General features: G+C 36.3%; 1 long non-coding RNA gene across 2 annotated transcripts in view; it reads right to left on the bottom strand.

Moving 5' to 3' along the window:
• LOC123616473 (uncharacterized) overlaps nt 1–13,434 on the bottom strand; it is a 93,910-nt gene that overhangs the window by 49,494 nt on the left and 30,982 nt on the right. For both annotated transcript variants that reach the window (XR_012499385.1, XR_006724470.2), the window contains exon 5: nt 6,326–6,478. This is a non-coding gene — a long non-coding RNA (uncharacterized LOC123616473). The remainder of the gene's footprint in view (nt 1–6,325; nt 6,479–13,434) is intronic.

The raw sequence follows: 13,434 nt of genomic DNA, 5'->3' as shown, positions 1-13,434 counted from the left end.
CTCTCAAACAATTTTTAAAAAGTACACCTCTCTCTTTTTTTAATCTTTTTGACAACTTGACTGGGGAGTCGGGGTGGAAAGTGGCCCTACTTAAGAAAAGTAAGCAAAGTATTGGCAGGCAGTGACTTTAAATTGCACATTAAACTAATCCAGGGCTATGCCTTAATAAAGGCTAGGGCTGGGAATTCTTATGGATTTTCTAGCTCATTGCCGGGACAACATCGAAAGGCAATAAATGTTCTATTACTTACACAAGCTGCTAGTTTTCAGAAAATTAGTCACCAGTGACCTTCTACCCTTTGTCTTGCTCTCCTTCTCAGTAAGTGTACCTGATCTGAATCAAATGCAGCCCAGTCCACAGAGAAGTTTGTCTGATAACCTCCTACAAATCTAAATAACTGGGTTTTGGCATTAGCAATAAAATAGATCTATTAGGAGAAAATACAATTCTACACATTTATTTTACCTGAAACTAAAGCTCCATGCTCAAGTTATTGTTTTAAGTAAATTAAATCTCATTTCAGATAAATCTCAGTTCAAACAAGTTGAATATGAAAATGACATTCAGCTTAAAGTTCTTGGCTTTTATACACGTAACCAATGATAGAAGATTCTTACAATTTTTTGTGAGTATTTGCCTACATGCAGGACTATGAGTGTATGAGCAATGAGGGGATAACCATGAGGCGGAGGGGGCTGGAGTCTCAGGGTTGATAGCGGAGAGGAACAGAAAAGGAGAGAAGTTATATGATTTGGGGGCGCCAGTCCTTATATTGAATTATATTGATTAGTTTTCCAGTTAGCAGGGAGACCTCCTTCTGACCCTATTTTCAGGGTCACTACATCATAATGCAATCTCGCCAAGAGTCTAGTATCCCTCCCCATATTGCTTTCCAAGGAAAGTATGGACCTGAAAATGCCCATTTAAAGCTTTTTCTTTTTTCCTCCTTTTGCAGGACTCCACCTAACAAATGCATATATAAATTGTATATAGAGTGTAATAACACACAGTGCAGTGGACACAAGATATAAAAATGGTTCCAACCTTTTGAAAAAAAAGGCTATTTTAGAAATTGAATCTCGTGAACAGCATTTCATCTGAATCAGGAAAATAAAATGATAACATCTGACAAACAGGTGGATCTGCCATAAGATGGATGCCTTACTAGAGAAACCTTAAATTTGTATTAGTATATGGTTGAAACATCTAGCAAACACTAAAATTAAAGACTGGCAGGAGATATTTTTGGTTTAGTCATGTGCATTTTCATCTTAGACTGAACATTAAGTGGAAGACAAAATAATTATGTTTCTATGAATATTTATGAACCAAGAAATACTTGCTTTTTTTAAAATGATGAAATAATTTCAAGACTTTTAGTCCTATAAAATGTTATTTATATGAAAGAGCCTGGAAAGTCTATCGTTTAACAAGGCATTTGCAGTAATTCATGAAAAACTGACAAAGAGACATTTTGACATCATGTGGACAAAGTAAATGGCATTTTTCACGTTTCAACTAATTGTACTGACACTGAACTATCATACTGACAATCCATAGTGTGATGTCACTTGACAAGCGATTACAGCTGTTGATGCTTTGGAATCTGTTTCCTTACCTGCTATGCCTCTATGTCTTCATACCTTATTTGACTAAAGGAAGCTGTTCCATCTTTGGACATGGATTTGTGTATAATGCGGTAACCCAGACTTCTGGCTCTGTGCTGAAGCAGGTCACTTTCACTCCCACTTTTTCTCCCTTTATATGCACACTTACTAATTGGATGTTAATCTACTTTTCTCTTCATTCAGAGAGAGCCTGGGCCACTAGCATCACTCCATGAATCAAAACCTTCAGCTGACTCACTAGACTTGCCAACTCATATCACCTGGAAAATGTCATGGAGCCAACTTCTTTTTATTAATGCAGGTCATTCTATAATGTATGAATATCAATAAAGTATATGAAGCGGAGATGTTGCTGAAAAAGAGAGGATAAACAATAGAATTGCTCTAACCACAAAAGTACAACGTTATCAAATAATTCTCACCAACCAACAAGCAAGACTCAACCGGTGGTACCCAAGTCCTCAAGAGGTCTCCCAGAGCACCCCAATTCTCCACATCACCATCTGCTCTCATTGTCTCAAGCTGTCAGAAATGTCAATGAATGGAGAGACAGAAAGTTTCTTGAAAGTCCTTTCATATCACTGCCCTTGATGCTTCTTTACCCTAAAGTGCCCATGTATTTCCATCAACATATTTTTCCCTATCAAACATGTAATGAGCCTAGATTCCCTAAGTATGAGATGAAAGCAGCTCACTGGCTGTGACTCTGAGATTATTAGTTCCTCGAGTCTGTCTTGCTCAGTAGAGCAAATGTGAAGTCTGCTGACCTGGGAGCTGGCTTTGCTGCTGCTGTTCGTTACATGCCCACAGGAAAATATGTTGAAACCAGCCAGGGTGTCAGTTGAGATTTTTGTAGAAAATAAAGGGAGAGCTATGGAGAGAGAAATAGCTCTTGGCAGAGCTCTTTTTAGCCCCATCTCTCACTGAAGGCCTAGTGTCTTCTTTTATTTATATGACTTTGGTTAGGAGTAAGTTAGTAAAGAAAAGAGATTGAAGCCCAGATATGAATCTACAGATGTAATTCAGATTTTAGTTTGATATTTATACCTTGAGTCATGAACAGAGGTTTGTTTTTGGCACAAAATTGCATGCCTGTCATTTCTCCATGATACCATAGTAATTCTAACATAATCTGTGCTCTCCTGGATGCTTTATATTCTGGCTTTATATTGCATTTTATTTATAATATAATCATAATCACAAATGAATAGAAATAATCTTGGCTCACTGTTCTGAGTAGTTGATCCTTTACTCAGACTAGTGGTGATGTAAAGTCTCCTTGTTATAAAATAACAAAATTGGTACCTCTTAAACAGTTTTACTTCATAGTGTCAATGAAGAGGACTGGAAAAGACAAAATGTCATCAGTTTTGTCCAATATTCTGATGAAATTACCTTATAATAATTATCTAATGCTTTTGGAACTCAAATTCAACTATGTATATCTGAGCATCTAAACACATGAAAGCATGATTTTAATGTCATACTTTTTTTTTTTAATGGAGGTACTGGGAATTGAACCCAGGACCTTGTGCATGTATGCGCTCTACCACTGAGCTGTACCTTCCCTCAACTATTTATAAATTAATATGCAAGTGTCTCAGTATTTTCAGTCTTCTGTTGAACTTTTTTTAGATCTATTCATGGTTTGGCTGGAATGGCTGCCTTTTATACAGCAGAAATTGTTGTTTAGTGTATACATCAAAAATTAAAATGAGAGAATTAACTAGGCAATTTGTCACATAGAACACCAAGAAATTTTAAAGGTAAAAACTATTAACTTGAATATGAAAAAAAAAACCGAAATAATCTCAGCTATAATTAACTTACACCTAACATGATATTTTTAAAAAATTAAAATAAAAAAAATAAAGTTGGATAGATGGATGAAATTACTTGATTAGTTTATCCAATCAGCAGTCATTTCCTGAGCAGCTACATTACATGCTGGACATCATATGAAATGAGGGACACCAGAGGTAATAAAATACAAATTCCTTCCACAAGGAGCTCATAGTTTGTTTTCTATATATAGCTTAGAATGTGGTATGTTCAAGACCAATCAAAATTTATAAATCAAAATTACCTATAGAATGGTGACCGATTCAGTGAATTCTTATTTCCTAAAACTGTGTTTGACCAAGCATCTGGACTGCTCTGCTACAAGAATTCTAGCTACTGAAAGTAGACAGAGATTTAGTGCAGGAATGGGTTGCTACAATGCTGGCAGAGAATTTTCACAAGGCCCATAGGAAAGACTCCCACGTCAGGGAGCCACGCCCACTCCTCAGGAGGGCGGGGCACAGGGAGGCTGCTGGAGACCTGCCGTGTTCACCAGGGCTCTGTCATAACAGTTCTCCAGGGCTCAGGAAGTTCTACCTGCCCCGCTACCAATGTCCCTGGACACCCACTGAGCTGATGACTAGGCACTCGAACGTTCAAGCAAAAATACCCAGTGTCTCCAAGATCATGCCTTGGAGCAGCACCAGCTGGAGCCAGGGGAATATAATCCTTCAGTTCTGTTTTTCCAATCTTATACAAGTTCACATTGGTGGGATCAAGTTGTATCCTGAGCTCTACCTTTGAAAGACTAAATAAATACATAAATAAACTTGGGCTCAGAAACTTGGGGATGGCCACCAGAAGAAGAGGGGGACTGTGGAGGCATGCCAGCACACCACATCCGCCTCAGACTGCACCTATTCTAAAATTCTTGAGTCTTGCTTGTTGGTTGGTGAGAATTATTTGATAACGTTGTACTTTTGTGGTTAGAGCAATTCTATTGTTTATCCTCTCTTTTTCAGCAACATCTCCGCTTCATATACTTTATTGATATTCATACATTATAGAATGACCTGCATTAATAAAAAGAAGTTGGCTCCATGACATTTTCCAGGTGATATGAGTTGGCAAGTCTAGTGAGTCAGCTGAAGGTTTTGATTCATGGAGTGATGCTAGTGGCCCAGGCTCTCTCTGAATGAAGAGAAAAGTAGATTAACATCCAATTAGTAAGTGTGCATATAAAGGGAGAAAAAGTGGGAGTGAAAGTGACCTGCTTCAGCACAGAGCCAGAAGTCTGGGTTACCGCATTATACACAAATCCATGTCCAAAGATGGAACAGCTTCCTTTAGTCTAAAATTCCCAAAATTTTCTTCAAGACTTTCAGTTAATTAAAATGCAAAAAAACTTAATGCATTTGTTTCTGTGAGGTATAAATATTTCTCAAACTTTGTGTCCCCTGCACCGTTAATTACTACCCCTATGCTCTCTTTCAGGGCTCTACACAAGCTTACCTCTTTCTGGGATGCCTAACATCCACCAGACTTTGCTTCCTCCAGGACCTTACAAGCCTCCCATTAGGCGGCCTGTGCTTACCTAGGTCCCAGCACTTTATATTCTATGAATAAATTGGCTTTTTACTTGTGTGTCTCTCTGGCATGACTATAAGCTCATTGAGAGCATGAAATGAGCCTTGTGTTCAGAGTAATTTATTGCCTGCTATGTATTGCACACAAACAAATGAGTGGGTACTTTTAAACATGACAATTTATTTTATTTTATGTAAATATCTTTTTTCATTACTAGACCCCTTCATGTATGAATTTATTCTGCACGTTGATTAACAATCTGCTATGTGTAATGCATGGCAGATTGTGTGTGGTCCTGGAGATACTCTAACACTATAAATTTAAACCTATCTCTATCCTTGATTTTTAAATGGTATAAAAGAGTGTTTATTTCCCTGACCTTTTTATGTGTTTTAACTTTCCCAGCAGGCTATATAACAAATCCTTTAAAAACAATCTCTTCATTTGTTTGCAATATTTTAGCCTCTATGAGAGAAAAAGAACTAGTAAGAGATATGCCAATGAAAAAGTATAAAACAGGAAAAGTGTAAAATGTGTTTTCGTTCTACCTGTCTTCTTGATCTGCTCTGTGACCTTGAACAAATCACTTTACATACCTAAATCATTATCTCTCCAAAGCTGAATTTTAGTTTCCATTGCTTACCTCACAGAAAACTCAAACTGCTTGAAATCTTAACAGAAAGGGTAAAGAGAGTAGCAGATAGAGATTTTCTCTGAACACTTTAAAGAAATTGGCTGTATAAATACAAGACAGTGTTATAAGTACCTGGGACCCAGTGTGGCACAGTGTGTAAGGAAGCTACTTCCAACAGACAGACATGGACTCACGAGTGTGCTCTGTCACCGGAGAGCTGGAGACTTGAGGCTATGCACCTGACCTCTCAGGACTTCAACTCCCTCATGTTTAAAACTATTAAAATACTAAAAGAAAAAAAAAACCCAAAACTCAATCTGGAAGAGTTATTTCAAGTTTTAAATATATTATTTTGTGCGTTATTTTAGTTGACTGTATAAGCTGCATAAATGTAGGTTAAAGGTTGCACGAAACAGACTCATAGAGACAAGCACACTCCCTCAGGTCTAGATATTAACCCACCTTAGTTGTAAGCACTTGGGTTCATAAAATCACGTGGTATTTTACCAAATGTCTATTTTTTCAAAAATGTCTTGAAGGCGTGGATTCTCTCATTAGGATATTATTATTATCACATCGTGCTTATTTTCCTGAGGAAGCAGCATTGTTCTTTTGCCTAGATTCCCGTTAGCACCATGAAAATGTCTCACTTCACTCCCATAGCAGCTTATATCGTTGTAACAAGGTACTCACATGCTCCCCAAAACTCTTGGCATGTAAGGATTATCCAGATTACAGATTCACACTGAGATGCAGAGGCTTAAATAAAACTAGTGGATTCAGTTTCATCCCGTATCATTATATTAGTTGAAAACACCCAGGTGTAGTGGAGTCTTCTGTAGGAAACTAGAAGTAGAAGATAAAGGTAGTTTACAAAGTTGACATTTTAGGGAGAGTAATCAACATCTTCCCTTTATCATTTTAGACACGTTTAATTGTTTATGAGTTTCATTTACAGATAGCGTTTATCATTTTCCTAGTTTCTCTTTGAATCTTTTACATATGTATAACTTGCATGATAGCTAAGTTTAAGAACTCATTTGGCATAAGAGATAAAATTAATAGCCTATTAATAGTTTTTGGAGTTGAAACTATTTCATGTAGTGTATGTTTATAAAAAATTTGTGGAGTAAACAAGCCCTGTTTAGTAATAAAAGGCAAGCACAGACTTGTTTAAGAAAATAGCCATATGGATTATATACTGAATAGTTAAAACACAAAAGAGTAATCGTAACTGTTTGTTTTTAGACCCTCATAAAAGAAGTACAAAAACTGAGTAAATGCTTACAAACTTTTATGGATATCAACAGAGCAATTTTATGCCAGTTAGATCTATCAATTAAAGAGAAGTGACTTGTATTTTGTATGTTTTAAGTTTTCTTTCTTTTAAAAAAAATTTTTTTAGTATTTAGTATTAACTGTATTTTACAAAAGTGTAGTCTGCGATGTACCAGAACAAAAACATACATACATACCTGATCCTTCCCCTAGTTAGTGTGAAAACTGCTGCTCTAACTTGTTCTAATGGCCCCGTTAGACATATAGAACAGAAACTACTAATCCTCGCTTACATACAGAAAATGCTTATCTCTAATAGATTATATCACATCACTAAGGTCACAGAGCAAGCAAGTGTCGAAATCAAATACAAAGTTTTATTATTCCATATCCTCAGCTCTTCCCCTTAGAGCACACGCTATCACAGTAAGTACTACCCCATGCTAAAAAGCTGTTTACCTAGGTAGCCTAACCTTGCTTAGTTATTAGCAGTGTGGAGAGAAGCATTAAGAAGTTACAAGATAATATCATCTATCTATCTGTCCATCTATCTATCAGTCATCTATCTGAAGACAGACTTCAAATGTCAAAGGAACATTTAAAACTTATCTAAGTATAGGAGAGAAGGAAGTAAGAGGCTTTGAACTAAAGCTGAAATACTTTATGTGAGTATAAGGAAGAAGAGGTAAAAAAATATATGTATATATGTGTGTGTGTGTAAAATAAGTGATGAAAACAGGTATTAAACAAGAAGAAATATAAAATTGATATGATCGAGTGTTAAGCCTTTACTTCAGGGACCATGAATGGAAAGTTGGCATAGCAATGAAATCCTGAGTTGGGCTGCCTTGGTTTGGGGTCAGGGTTTCAATCCTACCACAGTCGCATAAAAAACCTGCCTGGTTTATAACCAGCTATTGCATGGAGTAGACTTGCCCTTTCTATTTGAGAAGAATTGAAAAGTTTGGGGACATTTTAGGGTGAAATATTCCTTCTGAGCTGGTATTCCTCCTTTGGTCTCTTAGGTAACTTAAATGACTTTCATTGAAGACTTTACTGGCAACTATACCACCTGCGGAACTTTGTCCATAGTCGGAGACAGAGTTTTTCCAAATTCCACAAATTCTAAAAATTTCCAGAATTATTCTGAGAAAACCCAGAGCTAGTAACTTGGACATTGCTAATTAATGTTTGCAAATGCTTTCAATATTGATGCTGACTAGGAAATAGAGAAAACTAAATTAAAATTAACCAGAAAAATAAAAGTAGAAAGAAAAACCAAAAAAAAAAAAAAAAAAAGTTCTGATACTTGAAAAGGATTTAAAGGTTTAGCCACACTGTCACTTCCTTGAAGCCGTCCTCAGTAAGACAATCTTGGAGATATCCCAATATTTGAGCCTGTCATTCTGAAGTCACTTTGGATTTAACTGTCAATAATTTTGGAAGAAGTCTGCATGAAATTTGTTATAGACAGTTTAGTGAGTGATGAGACCTGCATTTGAAAACTTGGAAAATAAATTTGAATTTAGTTTTATTTCCCAGCATGTCAAATTTCTTGACTGGAGGAACAGTTTTGGGGAGTAAATAAGGCACGACAACTATCTAGTGGCAGCTACCTTGAATTTCTGACATATAGCCTCACGAATTTTAAATAATTTACTAGCTGATATCTTGTTAATAAGTCTGATTTTAGTGACTCTAGTGTACAGCACATGTCAACTCAAATGGTTATTACATTTTTTCATTTGACGTCATCTGAAAACATAGGAAAGAGGTTTTTACCTAATGAGATGATCACATTAAAACTTTACATTTATAAAAACAAAGTTTAAAACTCTTTCCATTTAAAAAGAAACAAAAATATCAAGACAGAGATTTACATTTATTATCCAGTGCATGTACTTGATTTTTTAGAAATTTTAAAATTGCACGTGATTAGGTATATGATTATAGCTTTCTTTTGTCTACAGTCTCTTGAAACTCAGAAAATTTAAAATAATTATACTTCTTTCATTAGTAGGATACTTATGATTTAAAGACTGTACTTAAGGATTGTGTTAATGCTTCTTCCACCCCAGTGACCAGAGCCTTTTTAGTAAATTCTGTCCTGATACTAGTTTTCATAACTCAGGAAACATTTTCCATATGTCAAGAAGTATTATCCAAAGGGAGTTCAGAGCCACAGCGCTCATGCTTTCTCATCGTCCTTCTGGCTGAAATGAAAGCCCTTCTTGGTGAAGGACCCATCTGAGAAATCACACAAAAGCATTTTTGGTACACTATTGTTCTCTTCCCGGGTTAGCCGCCTCCTTGGACTGGAATCATTTCACAGTTTTTATTAAAATTATTATGAAAGAACAGCTGAAAAAATAAACTGAGTTGTCTGGCTGGATCTTATTTAGTGTCATCAAAGAAAAATGATCTGTCCTAGAGCAAGAGCGTGCATTTTTTAACAGCCAAAATGAACATCTACAAGTCAGCAGAGGTATTCGAATTTGCTGAGGACCCCACAAGTGCATGACTCAATGAACTTAAAAAGGAGCCAAGAAAGAAAAAAAAATAATGGAGAAAAGTCAAAATTAGAGAAGTATGAAAAATTAGAAAAGAAAAACAGCTGTAAAAAACTATTATAAAAGCATAGCAATGTGGGCAAAAATAAAATAAAATAAATTATCTAGAGCTGAAATAATTAGAGTAGAAATCCAGATTGTATAAGTATTAATATATTCCTATACACTAAAGTGTAGGTATATTTAAAGACATTGAATAAGTAAATGTAAAGGCAAAATCAGTTATTCTTGTATAAATTTTGAGTAGGGATAGATTCTTAGAAGCACTTAACTTTATCATTGGCAAAGGGAACAGATTTACATGGATATTATCTTTCACTTGTTCAGAAATTCAGTAGACATGAAATCTGTGTCTGCCAAAAAAGATAATAATGTCCTTGAAATTGTTTTTAAAATATTTTAGATCATGACCACATCAATTTGAACATTAGAACTCAAAATGAGATTAGTTAAAATAGATGGATCTTACATGGTTTAATATTTTTTTTCAAATCAGGAAATAAAGTCATATGATTGTGAAGAATGCACAAATTAAGAAGAAATGTGTTTGACTTAACCATGGCTAAAAATAGAAAACAATTACATTCAAGATATTTAAATTAAAACTATAGGGTAAATAATTTTTACAAAGTGTGAATGCCATGGGTAATATCCACATAATATGATGATTTCTTAAGTGGGGCTTTTAAACATAACTCTATATTAAAATGCATTAGCAAAAGAGCATTTTCTTTTCTGCTTTTTACTATTCCTGCTGTAGCTTAATCACGAACAAAATCAGATAATGGAAATTGTTCTTGCCCACGGGGTTGTAAGCTAAGTAAAATAGAGGGTAAGGAATTCATCCCTTGAGTCCTCTAGATTAGAAGTGCAAATTTGATTAGCAAAACATATACCTGACAATAAGTATGTTAGGCCACTCTGAGTCAAACTAAATATTATCCTCAGGGACTGGCTGAGAGTTGGGCATTGGTTGAAGCTCAAAGAATATAAATTATAAGTGGAAAGACTTGAATGACACAGCTATGTATATATAAATGTATATATTCTTAACTAGTTGAAGACTTTTAAACAGTCTCACAGCAGCTGTTTTCAGGACAACAGGACTCTGAATACTGAAAAAAAATGATCTTATCTTTGCTAATGAATGGCTAGAATTTGAAGCAAAAGAACAACTATCAAGAAATGGAAAGTCCATTTAATAGTACTCAAAAAGAATTTTAAAGATTCAACACACTTGTAAAAATGCAATCGTGTAATTTATAAACTTTTACCTCTCACACATATTAAATATATAAAAAAACATTATTGTACTTCCCCAAACACATAACTTGAAATTTCTGGTGAGCAGCAAAACCAAGATATTGATAGATATTTCCCAGGTCTTAACATAAAGGTGCAAAACATTTGGCAAATTAAGCCCATGTTCAGAGCAGCATAGATTGTGTCTCAGATGTACAGGAGCTGGCAGTGCAAAATAAGCCTGCTTCGCCCCACGTTTGATACCTTAATTGGTCGCTTGTCTTTCATCAGCAGTAAGTTTTAGTGTTTCATTTTGCCAATTATCAAGGTAATTGGGCAGATTTTAAGATACAAAGCGACAGGCTTGAGATCACTTAAAGTATCTAAAAATACGTTCAAAATGAACATCTATGAAGATTGATCTCTTTTTGCACTAAATCTGAAGGGCAGGGTCTGCTTAGGAAACCTACCTAAATTCCCTGAAAGTCAATGAAGGAGGCTCTTTGCCAAAATCAGCTTTCCCTTGGTGAGAAAGTTCTTTGGGAGACCACATGTTTCATTTTGAGAATTTGTAATAGTGTGTAGATGAAAATATATACATGTATAAAACTGTCTAAACTGAAGCCTTTCACATTTAATGTCTCCTTCCTAAACAAGTGATTTAGAAGAACAGGCAAATGCTTTTATATTTCCTAATGGGTATGCTGTATTTTTCTACCTAGACTAGAGAAAATCTTAATCAAAAGAAATCATAAAATGGAAGAGAACTAAAACAAATGCCAAATTAATTTTTTGAGAGGAACAAGACACAGAGAAGAGAGACAAAAACCAAATTCTGCATCCTTGAGCCAACCTGTGATGAACCATATGTAGACTGTCTCCCAGAAGATAAAGCCAGACGGAGAAGTGCAGAAGAGCATGGAGCTTGTCTTAGCAAGTAAATGACCACTTGTCACTAACCGCGAGTTGAAGACAGGCATTAGGATGGCAGACACATCCTGCTGGGCAGCACTGAAGCAGCTGTATGTTGACCTAGATGGAACTGAGCTCTCTTTCTAAAACATTTTGTTATGTGCCATGGTGTGAATCCTGACAAGGTCTGCTCGGTAACCACTAATTGGCTGGAACCCCTACCAGAAAGGATATAGGAATAATCTCTAATGACTATGAAGCAATGAGAGAAAATGTGAAGGACTTGAGAGTAATGAACGTTCTAAATTATTTTTTAATGAAAATGTTGTAACTTTGTTAAGAGAACCAGAAATAAGTGATGTCAGTGAATGATTATTTAATGCCATAAAGAACTGATTTGCTGTTTGGCCTTACTTCACAGTACCAGCACAATTACCTTTTGATTGGCAGGCAAAGTGTGTCCCATAATGATAGTAACGTGTGTGACTGCTTAATCAGTAGTTTATCAGCTAAATACCTTTCAGGCCCAAATTCACCCCTTTTGACTGCTCTGTAAGACTGAATCTGGGCCCTTAAAATACTTTTATCCATTGTCATCTGGCTCTGAAGCTTTGTCAAACAGGGTGCTGGAAAGTCGATGCAGGAAGTACAGGTTTCGCTTTCCAGTTCTGATTTGCTCATTCACAGGCTCCTACAGCATGCTTGGTTTCTGCAGCACCAGGCTCGTGCAGCATTCCCAGCTGCTCCAGTGTCTGGCTCCTGCTGTGCATGTGAACCAGCAGCCAGCAGCTGCCCTTGGCATTCCCTCCTCACCTTGGAGGGTTTTGTAGTGAGGAGTGCCTCAGGTGAGACATCTCCCTGTGAACAGCTTTCCCCAGCACCCCAGAGACGGCATTTCCTGCAAGTTCCTCCAGCGTGGCGTCACAATGACTTGCCTGTCATCAGCGGGCATGGCCGTGCTGTCTCCAACAAGGTTTGGAATGAAGCCCTGAAGAGGAGTCAGGGCATCTTCCTTGGGCACTCTATCTCAGCATGAAGGGTAGTGGCTGTTCCTTAGAGCTGCCGCATACTTTTATAGTCTCTCAAGTTTTCTTCCATTATTACATACCAATCCCTTGTTGCTCCGATCCCCTGTTATAGTTAATAATTCTTAATATTAAACTTTCTTAGTCTAATGACTGTGTGTTTTCTCTGTTTTGATTGGATCCAAACTGATACCTCTGTTAACTAACTGGCTATCAAAAGGCCTCAAAATATACCTGAGCACGCACTGTGTACCATATCTGTGTCAACCACTGGGGGTCTACAGCAAACAACATGGACGCAGACCCTCTCCTGGTCCTCAATAAACTTAGACCCTCCCTACAGAGGTATAATGTCAACAGACAGTACAATACAATTTGATAAGTTCTGGTGGAGGCATAATGTATGTTGAATTGATAGGAAAGATGGGGGATGGAAGATTATCTCCTGAACCACATGGAAAGACATTCTCCTTCTTCTAAATAGGTGTGTACAATTTAAGTAGAATCAGAGGAGAAAGTTTCAGGGTTAACTTTGGAACTTAAATGGCTTTCCAGGTGCCCATCAACCTTTTGATTCCATGACTATAAAACCCAGTCAAAGTTGCTTAATCACATCAGACTGGCTCTTTCTCCTGTGTTCCATAGCTGGCTCGATTGTATTTTATTCTTCCTTGACAATAATTATAAAAATAAAGAGTTTATTCTCAATTTCTTCTTAAACTATATTTTACACATAGAATTGTATGTAATTTCCTATTGACAAGATGTCATTCAA

The sequence above is a fragment of the Camelus bactrianus genome, chromosome 2 (genome assembly GCF_048773025.1).
Source record: "Camelus bactrianus isolate YW-2024 breed Bactrian camel chromosome 2, ASM4877302v1, whole genome shotgun sequence".
NCBI classification, from domain to species: Eukaryota; Metazoa; Chordata; class Mammalia; order Artiodactyla; family Camelidae; genus Camelus; species Camelus bactrianus.
The sequence above is the reverse complement of the archived record's forward strand: the minus strand, read 5'-3'. Positions and strand labels throughout refer to the sequence as shown.